This window comes from Euphorbia lathyris, chromosome 5, assembly GCF_963576675.1.
Source record: "Euphorbia lathyris chromosome 5, ddEupLath1.1, whole genome shotgun sequence".
Classification (NCBI taxonomy): domain Eukaryota; kingdom Viridiplantae; phylum Streptophyta; class Magnoliopsida; order Malpighiales; family Euphorbiaceae; genus Euphorbia; species Euphorbia lathyris.
In genome coordinates this window covers 16,383,797-16,403,330 of record NC_088914.1, presented here as the reverse complement: position 1 = coordinate 16,403,330, position 19,534 = coordinate 16,383,797, and the positions used below count along the sequence as shown (strand labels likewise).

Genomic DNA, 19,534 nt, shown 5'->3' with positions numbered 1-19,534 from the left:
CCATTGCTTGATACTTAGATAATGAATCCATGCCTAAGATGACATCAAATGTTTGCACCATCAAAGGTATCAAATTCACATCTATAAAGGACTCTCCTAACTTCACTTCACAATTAGGATACACATGTGTACATACTAAAGATTCTCCCATAGGCATGCTAACAGTTAAACGTTCTGGCATAAGTTTTGACTCCCAAATTATATCAGACATAAATAATGGAGACACAAAAGAATGTGTAGCACCAGGATCAATAAGCAGATAAGCATCTTTTCCAAATAAAGAAATCGTACCAGTGATAACTTCTGCAGATGCAACAGCTTCTTGTGGAGTCATAGCAAAAGCTCGAGGTTGAGTTGCAGCTCTATCTGACTGATTACCCTGATTCCTAGCTCCTTGAGAAGTATTACCAGCTCCTCTTCCCATGTTATTACCTCTACCATTACCCTGATTATTTCCTCTCCCAAACAAATTACCTCTACTTCCTCTGTCAGTCTGTAATCCTCTACCCCTTCCAGCTCTATTCAGTTTAGGACAACGAGTACGTACATGTCCTTCCTCACCACACTCATAACAAACAATTCTTCTCTGAGGTTCAGTTGTCCTCCCTGAAGGACAATCCCTTCTTAAGTGACCACTTCCGCCACACTGAAAACACTGTAATGTTCTCTTTCTGCATTCACCTGAATGAAATTGCCCACACTGACTACACTTTAAAACATTACCACTGCTAGCAATTGAAGGACTGTGTGAAGCTTGGCTAAAAGTATCAGGTGCTCGAAAAGTACTACGATTCACAAATGCTCCCCTTGAAGCCTGACTTTGTATCTGACTACCCCGAAACTGAGATGGTCCTCCTCTAGCAAACTTTGATCTCCCAAATTCCTCTGACTGCTTCTGATTGGTCTCAGAGTCTAACTTCCCCTTTAACTTTTCTTTCTGTAATGCTTTCTCTACCCAGCCACGATAATGTACACCCTCGAATAAACTCAGCTCATTCACTCAATCCATCCTTAAATCTCTCACATTTCACTTCCTCAGTAGGAAACCACTGACTAGCATAACGATATAAATCATCAAACTTGTCCACATACTCTTTCACAGCCATAGTCCCCTGTTTCAAATTAAAGAACTCATTTCTCTTCGCTTTCTGGAATGTTTCAGTCAGATATTCTCTCATGAATTCACGTTTGAAAACTCCCCAATTCAAACCTTCAGGATACAAACCCCTGACTCGAGTTAACCATGCATCTGCTGGTCCATGTAATAAACCAAACACAACCCTGACTTTATCCTCATCACGTAACTGCATAGTACTAAAGGCTTTTTCTGTAGCCTTTAACCAATTGTCAGCTTCCTCGGAGTCAATTGTACCTTTGAAATCAAATGCCCCACAATTTTTAGCATCCTCAATTAGCTCACTGGGCCTTCTATGTGCTTCCCGTGTTTCCATTATAGTAACAAAAGCTTCAACTAAAGCTCGGGGTTCAAGTTGTACTACTTGTGGCATTGCAGCTTGTGGAGCCACATATGGTGCAGGTTGTTCAGCTGGAAGATTAACAGGTCGACGTGGAGGCAATGGTTGTTGTTGTCTTTGGGGTTGGTTAATGGGTGGAACTCTAGCATCAGAGGCTTCACTATCCCCTATGCCCTCAAGATCCCATTCTAACTCTCTTCTTTCCTCATCTCTACCTCTACCTCTACCTCTATTTAGAGGCGGTCGGCCACGCGGTCGTCTCGGATGCATCTATATGATAAAGACACAATTATAATTATATGTAGATATATGCTATGCATGAATGTCATGTGTGCAACACAAGAAATACAAAGAATCACATTATATTACCTATATATCCACTTATGGATATGGATTAAACCTATTTCTCTGATACCAAAATGTCATACCCGACCTAAAATAAGATCAGATAAGACGGTGAGACATTACTACTGACTTATTATATAAACCAATAGCAGTATCTCTCAAATAAGGAGAAAAATCAAATCAAAAACGAAAGTCTAGTTTAAAGCTAAAATGAACAACATATTCCGTTTCCAACTTAACTTTTTCATACGGAGTCCGATTAAGGCGATTCAAAAACCCCTGGAAACATAAGACAAAAATAAAGAACTTTCATTTAGGACTCCAAGACAGATTCGGCCTATATCTGGTCGAAAAATGCATCACAAGATTCAGGTATGAATCTGATTTTTCCGCATCACCTATATAGACAATTCTTTATTATATCTAACTCAAAGTTATGACTTAATCATAACCGATATCAAACTATTCCACAAGTTCTCAACTTTCAGCTGATTATATATATATATATATATATATATATATATATATATATATATATATATACCGGTAGATAATACAAACCAAACAAAAGGACACTGCCAAAAACAAGTTCTTCAAGTGTCCGTATACTATCCACATATATGTACATGAACAAAATGGATGCAATACCCTAGAGACGACTTGCACCTCGTAGCTGTAACCGAACCTCGCCCTAGGATCGAGTACCCCTCTCGGTACCTTGCACTTCCTCGCCTAAAACAAAACAATAAAAACATTTGGAAAACATGAGATAAAAATCTCAATAAGAAACTATCAGCTATAAAAATCAACTTTACTTAATATAACGACATATATATACGTTTATAAAGGATTTAATCAAAACCTTGTAAAATATACTCAAAACTAAAGTTCATAATAGGATCAAGGTATTAAACCAAAAACCAAAAATATATAATCTTGTATCCATTCTTGAGTTCATCCCCTTATAATTCAAATCACAATTCACAACATATACGAGACGTCTCTTAACATTGCCTATCCCATATGGTCTTACCCAACACTTCTCTGCCATACCCAATAGGTCTTCAGACTGTGTACACAGGCCATATTTCTCACTAAATATGGTCTTTGAAAATTAAATCCACCATACCGGACTACTCTCAATGGATACCAAACATTTAATTCCATATATAGATATAGATTGAAACCAAACATATATACATATATGTTTATCCTTCATTTGATCATAATCAAACTCACAAGTGTTCAATTCTCCAAAATATCAATCCTTAATCAAATAAAATTCCAAAGTTAATCAATCAACGAAACCTCAAATCAATATAACCCAGTAAAATCTGTAATTCACATATAAACATAGTTAATAGTTCATTTGAACTATAATTTCACAATAAAAAGCAAGATCGTGTAAAACCTCAATTTTATAAAATTCCGGCATAACCCTAAAATATCAATTTCTGGAAATTCTTTGATTATATATATATATATATCTATATACATAAAACTCAAAATATAGTTGATAGTTACTTACCTTAGCTATGAATTGAAGAAAATACACCTGTTCAATTCTCCGTTAAATCAGTCTAAGACGTTTCCCCTCCAAACACTTCCGAAATTCAGAAACTCTTCGATTAGGATTTAGACCTATGCCTAAGGATGCTATAGTTTAAGTTTCAAGTGATTTGGACGGTCGAATCTCCGTAAATCAAAAAAACGGTGGAGAAACGGTTCAGGAACGAATTGATACGGATAAAAAAGAAAAGAAACAGAGAAGGAAGTAAAGAAGAATAGAGAAGATGCTTGAATGTCTGGGATTTATATCCCAAATTCGGCAAATATCCCTTTTGGTCCTCCATCTTTATATAATCTTTTACTAATTACTCTAAACTTTTAATTTGCACATCAACCCATCAAATTAACTCCAAATTTTTCCTATAACACCAAATAAAAATCACATACCCCATAATAATAATATATATTAATATCTAGGTATAAATTCTAGAAATTTAGACACGGACGTGACAGAAACTGTAACATTCAGTAAATATTATGCATAAGATTGTAATGTTTTATATATAGAGGCTATTTTTTTTTTTTTCAATCACTATAGAGTTAAAATTGTATATTATGTATATTATCGTACTAAAATGGCTTTGTTTTCTAGCTAGAATCTCTAAAGTAGTCGCTACTCATGATGTCTTCTATGCTTACTTTGTTTTTGACAAAGTAAACCTAGCTTTTACTTCCTACTTATTACGACATCATAAATAGAAGTGTATAATATATTCATTGATAAATTATTATGTATATGTCCATATTTTAACTTTTACATATTTAGCTCCATCTGTTTTATTTTATTTATTTTTTTTTTGTAATTAATGACTGAGATTAATTTAACCTCTTAAATTGAACTTCAACCTGAGAAAATCCAAATTCAAACAGTACAAAATCTAAACTTCCTTTTCTTTGAAAGAATAAAATCTAAAATTAAGTGAATGGTGGATGTATATCTTTTCACAAAATTGAAAATTAAAGAGGGGATTTGGTCCATTTGGAATCTATAGTCACTTCTGATTTTAGAATTTGACTTTTCAAAAAGTAATTGCAATTTTGAATTTGATATTAATGGAAGTATACAATAACGGTGGTAACAAACTCTTAGTGCCCCCAAACATAAATAACAATAAAAAATAATATCATATTAAAGTCGATTGTTATTTTAATTTTTGTAGGATAAAAAAATGATATTAATTAAAAAGCAAGGATTCAACGCATAAAAAGTAATTTCTTTTGTAACAAAAACCAAAAATCAGAAACTTAAAGGTGGAAATGATGAGAGAAATAATTGTTACTGATTTTGATACTAAACCAAATTTGGTAACAACCACTGTAATAGTTGGTTGTTACCAAGTAACTAAAGGTTTGTTTGACTACTTGCTGTTTGTTGTTCCTGTTTGTTGTTTGTTTTTGTAAAAATCTGTTTTTCAGCAGTAAAAGACAAACAGAAGGTGTCTAACCAAACATTTAAAACTCTGTTTTTTAAAGTGAAAAGTCAAACATGAGGTGAAAAGTAGGTAAATAAAGACCCCTAAGTAACATGCACTAGAGGTGCTATTTCTAAACTGGACTGACTTCCTTCAGTAAGTTTATTATGTCCATCCATAGTTATAATTATATAAAATTTAAAACTAAATATATATTATATGTAGGCCAGTTCTATGTTTAAGATTCTGAAATCCTAATGGATATTACTGGGCATATATAAAAGATCCCTTCTTCAGGAATTGTTTATTACTATTCACTAGTAATATCCCCATATATGCTTCCATTTTTATGTTTTGATATGAACTAGTGGATGGTTAATGTACCCTCTCTATGATACCATGTCACTCCACCCTTGCTTAGACGTTTGATGTTTTATTTGTCACTAATAAAAAGGCAAATAAAATAGCACGCCACGTGTAGTATTGAATACGTCTAGATCAAATATAATGATAAAAGGTAACCAATTAAATTAACATGTGTGGAATAATTAGGTAGGTACAGGGGCGGAGCCAGCCCAGGGCTCGGGGGGCCGGAGCCCCCCGGCCACCGGCTCCGCCCTTAAGTATTTATCGTTTAGTCCCGGTAGCCCTTCCAAAATTAGTATAGATTAATTCTATTTAGTATTATTTCAATGTTTAAAGGTGGATGAGATGATTAAAGATGTATGCTCTTATTCAAAAGGTCCTAGGTTCAAATCCCCCTAATCTCATTTTATTTTAGAAATTTTTTATTTATTTTAACTTTATTTTTTCAATAATTATAAAAATATATTACTATTATTAATTAATTTAAATAAACTCTTTATTTTGATAACACTTTTGAATTCATTTTTATTATGTTTTTATCATTAAAAAAAATAATTTCTTACTTTTGAGATTCAAATAACTTAGTTTTTAAATTAAATCTTAAATTATGAAAAATATAAAAAATTTAAAAATAAAAACTATAAAAATGTTATAATTTTTTAGAAACTAGCATTGAACTCATAGAAAATTAAATATATTTACTATTTTTACGCTGGACACTTTTAGCAATCACACCGTCAGACACTTTTAATGTTTTAGCGAATACACCAAAACGATGGTGTGTTCGCTAAAACATTAAAAGTGTCCAACGCGAAAAGAGTAAACATATTTAAATTTCTATTAATTCAATGCTAGTTTCTAAAAAATGATAACATTTTTACAGTTTTAACGCGTTGGAGGCTAAAAATAATTTGTCCAGCCCTTGACTTTGAAAATTTACCCTTAACTCCACGGCTAAAATTAGCCCCCCAAATCTAAATTCCTGGCTCCGTCACTGGGTAGGTATGCTGTTTCAAAAAGTTATTATTCCGAGTTACATGGTTTACAATTGGTACATATCAAATCTGAGTGGTCTCTGATACGGGCATCTTAAATGAGAAATCAAGACAAGCAGGAATTGTGTCTCACACGTCGTGTGAGACAAGAGCTGAATGAAGAAGAGTGGGGAAATAACCCACACGACGTGTCATCGGGGGCACACGGCGTGTGAGCTGGTTGTTGAGCCCCTGGAACTCAAATTGTTAATTCACATGGCGTGTGTCTATTCTTCACACGTCGTGTGTCCTATTGAAGGGGAGTTTTAATTGAGGCATCAACGAACCTTACGGTCGGAGGAATCAGGCCACACGTCGTGTCACAACACTCACACGCCGTGTGAGATGACTTAGCCAGCAAGGAGAACAAAGTCTCTTATCTTTAATTTAGGGGAGGTATTTAAACCCTATTGTTTATAAGGATATGGAACTTTAATGAATCATTTTATAAAAAAAAAAACTCCTTTGGAGCAAGGTTTTCTTACCTATTGGGATTAATTCCTTCAAGTTTAGCTTGAGAAGAAATTTCTTTGTTGATTTACGATTAAAATCAACTTGTTCGTTAGTAATTCGTATGAGTTGGTATCAGAGCTAAATCGTTTTCCTTCCCGGAGACTTCTTGTTGGCGATGATTCAACCTCGACTATCCCAAGAAACTATGGAATCCATTGAAAATCATTTTGAAGGCATGGAAGCTAGCTTAAGAGGGCTTAGAGAGACTCTTATGGAGAAAACCAAAAGCACAACAAAGATATGAGGGAGTTAGTTGCCTCTCTTGAAGATTTCAAGTATGAGATGCGAAACGCCCGTCAACCACCCATCGGAGGTCCTCACCGGATACAAAAGGAAGTTGTTAAACCCCAACTACAAAACAACCTACACCTCCACGTTCTCCACCACAAAGGCAGAACATAGTTCAACCATAAATGGGCCATAGCTCACCCGAGGTAAGACAATTTAATCACGTTATCATTCATAATGCGGATAGTGATAGTGATGGTGATGAGTTTGAGCATGATTGAATTGGTAGAAATATGGATAATGATGATAATATTAGTGTGGTTGGTCATAAAAATATCAACTTTGTTGGGAAAACTCATATGTTGGTAATATGCATGTTAGGGGTGGATATGTCGGTAATTATGATTTGATGATGCTTTTAAATTTAAGATAGACTTTCCTTTATTCGGGGGTGAGTTGGACAATGAGGGATTCCTTGATTGGTTGTCGGAAGTTGAGCGATTTTTTTAGTATGAGGGAATTCCGGATGAGCAGAAGGTCCGTTTGGTAGCTTATAGATTGAAAGGTGGGGCATCAATTTGGTGGGACTACATAAGAGAATAGAGAAGAAGAGGAGGAGGAAGGGATCTGATAAAATGTTGGCTTTGGATGAAAGCAATGTTAAGGGAGAGGTTCTTACCACTCCATTACAAGCAATATATTTATAGTTCATAATGTGGATGTTCTTAAGGTGCCAAAAGTGTGCATAAATATACCTTAGAGTTCTTAAGGCTTTCAGCAATGGAAAACTTGTCAGAAATCCGAAAGCCAAAAGACCTCAAGGTATCTTGAAGGTTTGAGGTACAACATTCAAGATCGAATTGGTACTCAAATGGTTATCCGGGTGCAAGACGCTCAGAATCTTACTCTTAAGGCCGAGTTGCAATTGAGTGTAAGGGATCAGGATGGGCATCGAAAGTCCGGTAATGATGGATTGTATGGTGGAAGATAAGCTTCCAAGGGGAGTGACAAGGGGAAGAATGTGACAAATACAAGTGGGGTAAAGGCTACTATAGTGAGCAAAGCACTAAGTGGGGATGTTAGGCCTTATAGAAGGTCACCACCAGCTCTTAGGGGTAACAATGCCTATACAAAATCAGCCCCTTTCAAATGTTTTAGATCTAACGAGCTGGGACACCATTCTAATGAGTGCCCAAAGAGAAGGAGTGCAAATGTCGTAGAGATATATGAGGAAGACTATGAGGAGTATGACAACATCATTTGTGAACTTCTTGAAGATGAAGATGATTTGGGGTACGAGGATATCCATTTTATTCATGTAGTGAGAAGGTTATTGGTCTCCAACCGGATAGAGGAGGATCAATGACACCAACTCTTTTGCACTTGTTGTCTTATGTAAGGAGAGAAGTGCAACGTTATTAGTGGTAGTGGGAGCCAAGAGAACATCATTTTTGATGTTACAGAAGTTTGGTTTGGTCATGGAGGTGTACCTCAATCCCTCACATACGTCAAAGTATACAGATCCCGATAAACGATTTAGGGAACGAGAGCGTAACACTTCTAAATGCCAATGCCAAACCATATTGCACATAGTACTCTCCGATGAGAGTAGTTGGAAGAAGTCATCAAAGGAGGTACGCTTCTATCAGGGAAGACATACTCGTCGCACAACATCGATGTAACCTAGATATCCACATAGCCTTCATTCTCCTCATAAGAAGACATCCCTAAAAGCCAAGAACACTCATATATCTCTATGGATAAAGAGGATATGTTCAACCTCATCAGTAATGAAGTAAACTAAAGACTTAAAAGTGTCGAGGTGGCTGCATGAACCGATATTTAGACTCTAGAGATTATAGACACCAACTCCCTCCTTATCCCTCACAGTTTAGAAGAGACAATGCCATATGGCTTCAAATATCCTTCATGTAATGAGTATAATGGATTAGGGGATCCCACAATCCATGTGAAGATTTTCGAAGGTCCTTAGTGACTACCACAAATACCATCTTGTATATGTATGAACAATTCCCCACACAATGCATTCAGAGCTTCAAGAAGATGTCCATTGATTTTGCTTAACACTTCATCTTGGTCTGGTCCAACCTTTGAGTTGACTTTTTCGGGTTTTTGTTAACTTGTGCCGGGTGAACCCTTGTATACACTCTGATGCTAAAATATCATAATATAGAAAATGGAATTTCACATAATAAAGAGAGAGAAAACATATATTAGGCTTTTACAAGTGTGAAAATACCATTTTCCCCTAGATTGGGCGGTAGGGTGATTCCATCATGTTGGAGTTTCATGGGCTTCTCATTTGTCAATGGGCTTTTTATAGTTGGATGGGCCTTAGAAAGTTAATTGGGTCTGTGTTTAGACTTGGTCTTACTTTCACAAATTTTATGTTTTATTCTAGGGTGTTCCTATCTCAAATCTCGTCCCATGAGATCCTCCTTAAATTTTTCTACATCAGTCACATTCAAGTATTAGAATTTTAATAAAATTACAATCAGATACATTCAAAAGGGTGGTTGGTAACCCATTTTTGCATAACAGTTATATATCAATATATTAAATAGTTAAAAGCAATCAAATAAATGATCAATTTGATCTTTAAACTTGATAATTAATTTGTTTTTCACACATACATCAGAGTGCTTACATTGATGAGCCGACATCTCTTCAATTTTGCAAATTACTCGGAGATCGGAGGAATGCTTGAGGCTATTCCATCCAAATCCATTCTTAAAATTCTGTTATAAAAACATTGGTCCGGTGAATGAGAAATTGAGATTTGGAAATGGATACATCAGCTCTAGAGACGAGCATGGCAAATGGAGATTCCATAAGGAATAAAAGAAAATTGTCGATCGATAGAGTAGTTGAGTAGATCACGAGTAGTTATGGAAAATTGCCAAAACCCTCCTGTATCTCTTAAGCTCTTAAAGTACAGGCACCATCAGTCGGGTCTAGAGCAGCTACGTCTTCATTGTGGGCACGAATGCCCAGACAAAAGGCATCTTTTAATGCCAAAACCTCTTTCTCCAATTCCTAAATGTGGGCTCTCTTGGCCCTTATATCGCCCTTCGCACAAAGAGGTTTTTTTCTAAAGCCAAAACCTCTTTCTCCAATTCCTAAATGTGGATTGAGAGTTTTTCTTTGTATTTAATATAATTTTTCTTTGTTTAACACACACTGGTGTAAAATTGATCTCCCAACAAAGCCACTCCGCATGAATACAGGTTTGTTTACAAACAAGGGGATCACAAATGTATGACAAAATATTATTGCTTCTGTTTTTACTTTAATCTCTCTAGATCGGAGTATCATATAGAATCAAACACTAAAATACTTACACCGGTGAGCCTATAACTTCTCTGTATTGCAAATTTTAGAGATCGAACAAATAATTGAGTCTATTCCATCTAAATCAATTCTTAAAATTCTGTTATACAGCACTATCAAAATATCAAATTCGATTACTTCAAATCACCTACTAATCTATCACACTGAGTATTCGATTAATTAATCGATTTTTATAATTATAGCTAAGTGTCCCATCGCTTTATATGTATAGCATATATATCAATGTGATAAATTAATAGATCATATGCTAAATGCATAAAAATCAAAAAGATTCTATATATAATAGTTCAAGAAATGACATTTTCCACTAGAAAAGCACAAGGCATTAGATTCACTCTTATCATTTTCGAACATTATTCAACTATAAGAACCCATTTCATAATACACTAATTATTACCCAAAAAAAAACATGTCTTTCTCCAATATGTCTGAAACCAAGAATTATCAACAATATCAATGGGTGGTATCATCTTCATTTGATGAGTTTCAAGGATCTTCATTCAACAATGGGTTTGAATACCCTCCGGCAATAATCAGAAGTAACCGGGCACCGGAACATGGTAGATCAGCGGGGATTCGTCTTAGGCCGGTAAGAGAAGAAGAAAGCTTCGGAGAAAATGTTGATGCTGCTGCTGAGAAGTTCCTGAAGATAGAGCATAAAAGTTGGAATACAAGAGATCGATGGATGTCTGTAAATTCAGAGTGATGTATTTATGAAACTAAAGCATCGATCAGCATTTAACTTATAAATAATTTAGTCTGCTGATTAATTACATAGAAATACAAATGATTGATCATCTCAGAGTGGAAATATGTCCATCTGGTATTTTGATTGTATTTTTCATTTGATACTAATAAACTATTTTTAAGTTTTATTCAATTCTAGAACTTCTTTGATTAATTATGTGAATTTCATAAAAATTTCTGTCTCATGTAAACTTATATTCTTATTTGATGTACAGTAAAACCTCTATTTTGTTATAAAAAAACTGTCCTAATTTGATAATAACTTCTATTAACAAACTCTTATACAAGTAGTCCGGTTAGGTTAGACAGAGCCATCATAATTTTGTAATAAGATAGAAAACCTCACAATCAAACTTTGTCATGGGTTTCTGTTTATTACAGTTTTCAATTTACCATATTTGCTAACCATTTATTTACTTGATTTTATTAGCATGAATATATTCACTAGAAGATTATAAAATGGTCAACAGCAACAGCAAGAGCAGTTTTTTTTTTTTTTAAATCATGGGTTTTTTAAAGCAATAATCTTGGTGGATTCACATTTTCACAAATAAATTTTTGTGGTTCATGTTACTCTTGGTGACATGACAGAGGGAAAAGTTGTCCACATTTTCTATTATTATTTTATACAAAATCTGATAAAATCTCTCTCATTTCTTCTTCGTCTCATGTCAGAAAACGGACTATGTTGACAAAACTATTACCAGGTACGGATATCCGAAATTACCCGATCCTAATAAGACTATCCATACCTTGTATAAAAAGATATGGAACGAGTATGAGATCAAACTATTACCAGTGACGAATATGAGAATACCTCAAAGTACCTGTTATCCTTTATAAATCTTTCATATATTAAAAAATATTGTTAGTTTTTAGATGTAAGACGTGAGATTCAAATCTCAACTTTTTGTGATACTATTAAGTTACTTTAATTAAGATTCAATTTGTTAAAAATTGATGATTTATTAAACTTATATTTTATTAAATTTGTAACTTTTTTATTTTATTTATTGATTCTTAACGGATAAAGGTACAAAAAGTATACCTATTAGAATAATTGGACAGGTACGTGTAACTAAAATATAAACGAGCAACCGTTTGAGATTGGTACTACTCGTAGGTATCCTATTCAGTTGCCATCCCCGTATAAACCCAGTTTCCTTAATTTTGCAAATGACAAGAACCTCATGCCTCTTTTTTTTTCAAAAAAAGAATTTATAGATATTTATTTTTGAAAACATAGAACCATAAGGATATTTTTGAAATTGTCCCTTTTTAAAATGATCATAAAATATAAAGAAATTGAATGAAACTAACATTCTCATGGAAGAAGAAGAATAAAATAGTAAAATATTTATACTACAAAACAAGAGAGAAACTCAAAAGTGGAGCTAAGAAATAGAATAAATCACACTGAGCTAATGGTTGATGGAAATGATTGGTTGTACATCTGGATTGCTGACATATGCAATGCATGCGGAGCCAGAGCTCAAACTCCGGACGGACTACATTGCATAAAGATTTTTTTTTTAAATAACGGTTTTGATTCATAATAGTCAAATCAAAATTTTCAAATTTTTTATAATACAATGGTAAATTTGATCATAATTGAAAAAATTAAGATACAAAATAACTGAGATTCAATATAAAGGCCCTGTTTGGTAAAAGAGCGTTTTGGGATAAAAATAGCGGTTTTGACCAACTTTAGAGGTTTGACCACTGAAACCGCTAATTGGAGTGTTTGGTGGAGAGAAGTTTGGAAGAGAGTTTTGTGATGAAAACGCTAATTTAGAAAAAGCTCTTAAAATGAGCTTTTTCAATTAGCGTTTTGCAATATTAAAATTAATGGACTTCTTTAACCCTAATAGATAGACTCTCTCTTATCATGCGCCAAAATTAATGCCCTTATTCGTCTTTTTGCACAAACTGCTATTATCAATCAGCTAATTTTTACCAAACAGGTCTACACAAACAGCTAATCAAATCAGCTAGTCAAATCAGCTAATGTAATCAGCTAACAGCTAATTCCCAAACAGGACCAAAGTAAGGATAAGGTGCAAAAATACTCTAATATTTACACTTAAGCACAATTTTACCCCTAATGTCTAAAATGATGCAATTTTACCCTTAACGTTAGCCGCCAAAAGCAATTTTATCCCTAACGTTGACAAGTTTGGTCAATTGGAGAAATTATTCATCAAATTGTCTTCTCGGTCATGAATTTTGTAACTAAAAAAATACAATTAAAAATAATAAAGGAGAATTAGGTTGATAAAAATTAAAAATGATACTTAATATTGATATTTTTAAGGGATAATTACTAATCTAATCCAATGAAGAACCCCACTTTACATATCTAACCCACCTTCCTTTCATTTTACCAAATTAGACAAATAAACCCATTTTGGACAAAACTACCCTTATTTTAGTTTGAAGGTTCATCTCCTACCTCCCGCTCCTTCCACTTCCACTTCCTCACCTGACCTTTCCCATTCAACTTCATTGTGGTTCATCTTCTTCATTTTCAGTTCGTTTCAACTGCATTTTACGTTTTGAACTCATCACTATATATAATCCGGGTTGTTCTTCTACATTTTCATTTTTATTTTCATCTCCTACCTCGACATTTTCATCTCCGGTTTCTTTCTTCTGGGCGCGATGGCGAGAAAACGGAAGGCGACGGCGACGGCGACGGCGGCAAGCGAAGAGGAAGGACGGACGAAGCATTAGGTAAGCATGCATCATCTTCTTCCCTGTTACCGTCATTAATGGATTAAATGCGCTCGAATGCGCTCGTATGTTAACTGTATGTAGATATGGTCGCATTTGTTACCTAAATGCGTTCAAATGCGACAAAAGATAATAGGCGAACATAGTGTCGCATTCGAGACCTAAATGTGACACATGCGACGAGCCATTCCATTAATCTGTCGCATTTATTACCTAAATGCGCTCAAATGCGACATTATACACCATGAAACATTGTCGCATTTGAGCGCATTCACAGACGAATGCGACATGATTTTAAGCCTTATACATAGAATATGTCAGTTTTGTTAGAGAATTTAATGTGTGTATGTTTAAAATTGTTACAGCATGATCCAAGTGAATCTAAAAAGAGAAATCATAGTTCCATTTTCAAATATCCCAAGGCGGTTAATTCGGATGCTCAAGTAACAGTGAGGTTTAATATGGATTCTGGTGTCATGATTGTAGATACCCATTTTTGTCCGGACATTTTTTAAGCTTTAACTGATTATATTTGAAATTCTAACAAATTCGTAAATTATATTAAAAATACAAACTTTCTATTACACATATAATTTATTAGGAAAATTAGATTTTTTATACTAATTTTTTATATCTCAATATAGTTATCAAATTATATTCGAGATGTAATTCATTAAAATAGAAAACATATTTTCCAAAGTTATAAATTATAATTTGGGATATAATATGTTGTGTTCTAAATATAGTATTTAAAATTGTTATACCTCAAATTTATTAGTTAAGTTGAACTGTTATCTAAATGGTTAGATTAATTTTTCAATTTTAATTTATTGGTTATGAAATCATATTGGAAAAATGTTTATAATCTAAATATAATTTATAATTTCAAAAAAATAATTGTTAAAGTTATTAGAGTAACTTTAAAAATGATTTTTGATTATACACTATGTTTAAAATATAATTCATTTTCCGATTTAATTTATGACAAAGGAATTAACAATTGGAAACTAAAATCCAATCATTTGATAAGAGTTAAAAATAAAATAAAATGAATTAAAGTCTTATTAGTAAGTGATGATGTTTATTAAGTTAATGTCATTTTTACATTTTTTCTCTTACAGGCCAAGTCCAAATAAAATAGGTTAAGATCCATTTAAGTATCAAATCAAGCTCCAAATCAGATTCAGATCTACATCCTTAACAGAAACGGGTCGAGATCCATATCAAAAACGGGTCAAAGTCTATAAAAAGTTCAGATCAAGTCCATGTCAGAACCGGGTCAAAATCCACATCAAGTTCAGGTCAAGATCCATGTCAAGTTCGGGTCAAAAAGATCCATGTCAAGTCCGGAATCAATATACATATCATTCAAATGTTCTCACATCAAAGTTGGGTCGGATATGCAACCATTAGAAAAGCAAGTGGGGAAATACACCAAGGTCAACTTCAAATTCAATTAAGGGATTAAAGAAAAACAAAAGGACAAATTGAGCATTAAAAGAGGCTGCCACTCCATGATGCACTCTGAAATTCAAAAGCAATCACAAGAGAGGCAAATCTGAAATTCAGAAAAAAGAGGCAAATGTATTATTTGAAGAAATAATGTAAAGAACCCATCCACAAGCTTATCACACCCATACCTATTTCTATCTATAAATAGACTGACTGAAAATTTGTAGGGGGATCCTTGGTTAGAAATACCTTTGTAAAAAAAAAAAAAGAGAAGCTTAGCAAAGAAAAAAAACAAAAAAGAGTTTTGTAATTGTTACTTCCACATATTAAATACAAATCAGTTCTTTTTCCATTTGATCTCCAAAGCTTTGAACTAAGGGTTTTTATTCCTAGTTTATAAAAAACAGTGATTGAAAGCATTTATTTTACTTTTAAAATGAGCTGATTTTGTAAACTTTGAATAAAAATCTATTAGTACTCAGCTCATTTGAATACATTTTTATTTAATGCACTTTAAATTTAGGCTACTAACCCCACTAACTTCATATCTTCATTTGTATAAATATTGTTTATATTTATGTTTTACTAACTACTAACATTTATATTTATATGCCCTTTACTAACCACTAACATTTATATATTCTTTACTAACCATTAACATTGATCTATCCCTCACATTCCAAACTGTTCTCTTTGATAATGTCATTTGAAATCCATTATTCTGGTTAAGGATATGTAAATACACTAAGTTCGGCCCTCTGATAATCTTTTTTAGTTTTAGTGTATATATTATGTATTAAATCCATAACCCAAAAAATATAATAAACTAACAATAACTATTTAAATTAGAATCAGATTAATTAACCTTTCTCCTTTTACCCATTTTACCCTTCTCACCACCGGATCTGGTTGCCCGGAAGTTTCCAGGAGCTGCAAAAATGAAAACACCATCATATTAAAATCATAGATAGACTAGTTCCAAATAAAATAGTAAATATATAATTTAAATAAAAAATCAAAACCAGAAAGTAAAAAAAAAGGGGAACAAGCCTTACCTCAACCCGGACGAATCGACGGAGGAGATGACAGAGAAGTCGCCGTGATAGAACAGGCGAACGGCGGCAGACGGCAGTTGACGTACCAGACGGAACGGTGAAACTGACGGAAACTACGAACATCGGCAGAACAGACGACGAAGCTAACGAACAAACAGCGGTTCACAAGGAAGACGGCCGACAACGACGAAATCGATGGAACGCACGGCGCTGCTGAAGGGACGGAGACAACGGCGACGAACTACAGCAGGCAAACGGAGGAGTTACGACCGGCGACGGTGACAGGAGGTCCGGCCATGGTTACGTTTTTTAGGGAGAAGAGAGGAAGAAAGGAAAGATGGGGATGGAAGCATGAATCTACACGGTTCACATCAAACCCTAAAATCCAAACTTAGGAATTTATACTTCATGTTTTTTTTAAAATTGTACATTGACCCCATAACTTTGGTTTACTTCAATTTGACCAGATAGTCCTAATTTGTCCCAATTAAGCCCTCTCTTTTTGCAACTTAATCCAAATCATTTCTCTTTACCCATTTTTGCCAACCCAATTTCATTCATGGTCCTTCTAGCCTAATCTCTTACTGCAAATAATGCCTAGTTATTTAATGACTTTTAGATTAGATCAATTTCATTTAGTCTTTAGGTTTAGATGAATTTCGTTAATGACTTTTCTATTCATTAGCTTAGTTTTAAATCTTAGTTTTTAGGCTAACTTGTTAAAACTAATTTCTATAGATCAAGTCATTTTTCTAACTTAATTTCTATTAACTTAATTCTTAGATTAATTAAGGCTCTTTTAATGAATCTCTTTTATTTTCTTGTAGATAAATCTAATAAATCAGTTTAGGCATATAAATCAATCACGGCAATACATAAGGTTATGTTATAATCGTACGTACGATAAATAAAAAAAAAACAACAATTTATTCAGAAATAATATCACCCGCTGCATAGGGTTATGTGATAATTATATGCATGGTTATTACTAAGAAAATATCGACACATGTTCTATAAAAAATATACAAAGTTGGTTTCGTAATTGTGGAACTCTTAAACACCTCGTCCACTCCGCTTGAAGACGGTTTTATGGTTATGCTATAACCATAGTCCTAAAAACCTAAAGATGCTTTCAAAATACGAAAGTACCATTCCAATAGTTTTAGTTTCGAACCCTCTATACAATGTTATGTGATAACCGTGTATATGGTCAAGAAACGTAAAACATGACGAGAAAGACAACACTGTCACGCATCACAATCCCCTCATTTCACTGGGTAGGGTTATGTTATAACTCTATAAACTTGAGGAACTTCACGAGCATCGAGAAAATGCTTGAATGAACCTACTCAGTAATCAAAGCAGCACTAAACACGAACACGTAAAACAAGCATACAGAAATATAACAGTACCGATTTATCGGGCGGGGTAGGGTGAGATCTCATCTCTTCCCAACACGTAATCGGAAACCGAATCTAGAATCATCGCAGACCATTACCTTATCTGAATTTTTCAAAAGGGTCAATTTTGAACCCAATCGGTGTCCAATCAGACCGTCAAACTGATTGGTGGCGACTCGAAAACCCAATGGACTAGTCTCCCTATAAGGACTGTCCAACACCGTTTGAAAACCAGTAGAGCGGGAGCCACATCGAAGAATAAAGTTCGCGATCCGCGGGCACGGACGCGACAATGATAAAGAAGTATTTGAGTGAAAAGCAGTTAGAAATGTTTAGGAAAACATGTTTTGGTCAATATTTGGATATGAAGGTTGCTAGTTTCTCTGCTGGAATAGTGCATCATGCCCTATCACGGGAGATTAAACATAAAGAAAGTAAACATAGGGAGATGTGGTTCAGGGTGAGGGGAGTTGATATGCGGTTTGGAGATTGGGAGTTTGGCTTGATAAGTGGTTTAAGGTTTGGGGTAAACATTGGGGAATTCATGGAAAGAATGTATGAATTAGAGATGTCGCATAGGTTGCGAAATAAGTACTTCAAGAAATACGAGACAATAACGACAATTCACTTCTTTGAAGTTTTGAAAAGTATACAATGGAAGAAGAAGGATGCGACCGACAGATTTAACCAAGATGCTGTGATGATTGCCATGTTGTACTTTGTGCATGGCAATGTATTGGATAATGCTAACGAGAGGCATGCAAAGGATTGGGTTTTGGATCTTGCAGATTATCCAAGCCTGTTTAATGAGTTTCCATGGGGGACGTTGGCTTGGGAGGAGACATATAGGTTCTTGGACTGGGCCATTAGCAAAAGACTGAAGCAATTAGAGGCAAATGCAGCGGGAAATAGGAAACGTGTTCCATATCAGCTTATTGGATTTGCACACGTATTCCAGGTATGATTTGTGTATTTATGTTTGGTGTTTGAATGCGCCCAATTTCCACCTGTGTCGCATTTAGAATGGAATGCGCTCAAATGCGACAAGGTTGGGTTGCTAACCTTGTCGACCTTGTCGCGTTGGAGCGCATTCAAATATAATGCGACATGATTGGATTGTAAACCGTGTCGCATTCGAGCGCATTGAAATTGGAATGCGATATGATTAGGTTATAACCATGTCGCATTCGAGCGCATTCAAATGGAATGCGACAATGTTATAATTCTTATCAAGGGATACCTTGGAGTAATGGAATTGAGTGGCTATTTCGTAGATGGACGGGAAAATGTGCGACGGATGATCACTTGGAGTAGAGTTCCAGGGGTGCCACAACAAATGTCCGGCTCAAATGACTGTGGCGTTTGGACTTGCATAAACGCACAATTCTTAAGTGGATTACATGATCTCCCGCATGACGACTCTTATGTATATCCATACAATTCTACGGATGGCGCTTTCTTTCGTTTACGACTTACGGTTGAGTTGTTTCATGGACGTTTGTTAGACTTCAAATGATATTGTACTTTGATTCATGATGTTGTTATATATGTAATATTTATGCAAGTTTTGTTATAAACCCTGTCGCATTTGAATGTAATGCGCTCAAATGCGACGCGAAGTATTCACAATGAATTTGCTGAGTCGCATTTGAGCGCATTCAACGCACAAATGCGACTAGGGTTCTTCTAAACCCTGTCGCATTTGAATGTAATGCGCTCAAATGCGACGCGAAGTATTCACAATGAATTTGCTGAGTCGCATTTGAGCGCATTCAACGCACAAATGCGACACGAATTATTTACACAAGCTAAAGTATTGCACAAGATAAATTT

The 19,534-nt window shown here is 34.6% G+C and overlaps 1 long non-coding RNA gene across 2 annotated transcripts; it reads right to left on the bottom strand.

The window, feature by feature from the left end:
• Window positions 1-15,113: 15,113 nt before the first annotated feature.
• On the bottom strand, window positions 15,114-16,661 carry LOC136228654 (uncharacterized). Of its 2 annotated transcripts, XR_010688799.1 has the most exons (3): window positions 16,302-16,661; window positions 16,112-16,176; window positions 15,114-15,352 (listed from the first exon to the last, which is right to left on the bottom strand). It is a non-coding gene; the product is annotated as an uncharacterized lncRNA (long non-coding RNA). The 2 variants fall into 2 exon arrangements; XR_010688798.1 differs by having other exon boundaries at window positions 15,114-16,176.
• Window positions 16,662-19,534: the final 2,873 nt, after the last annotated feature.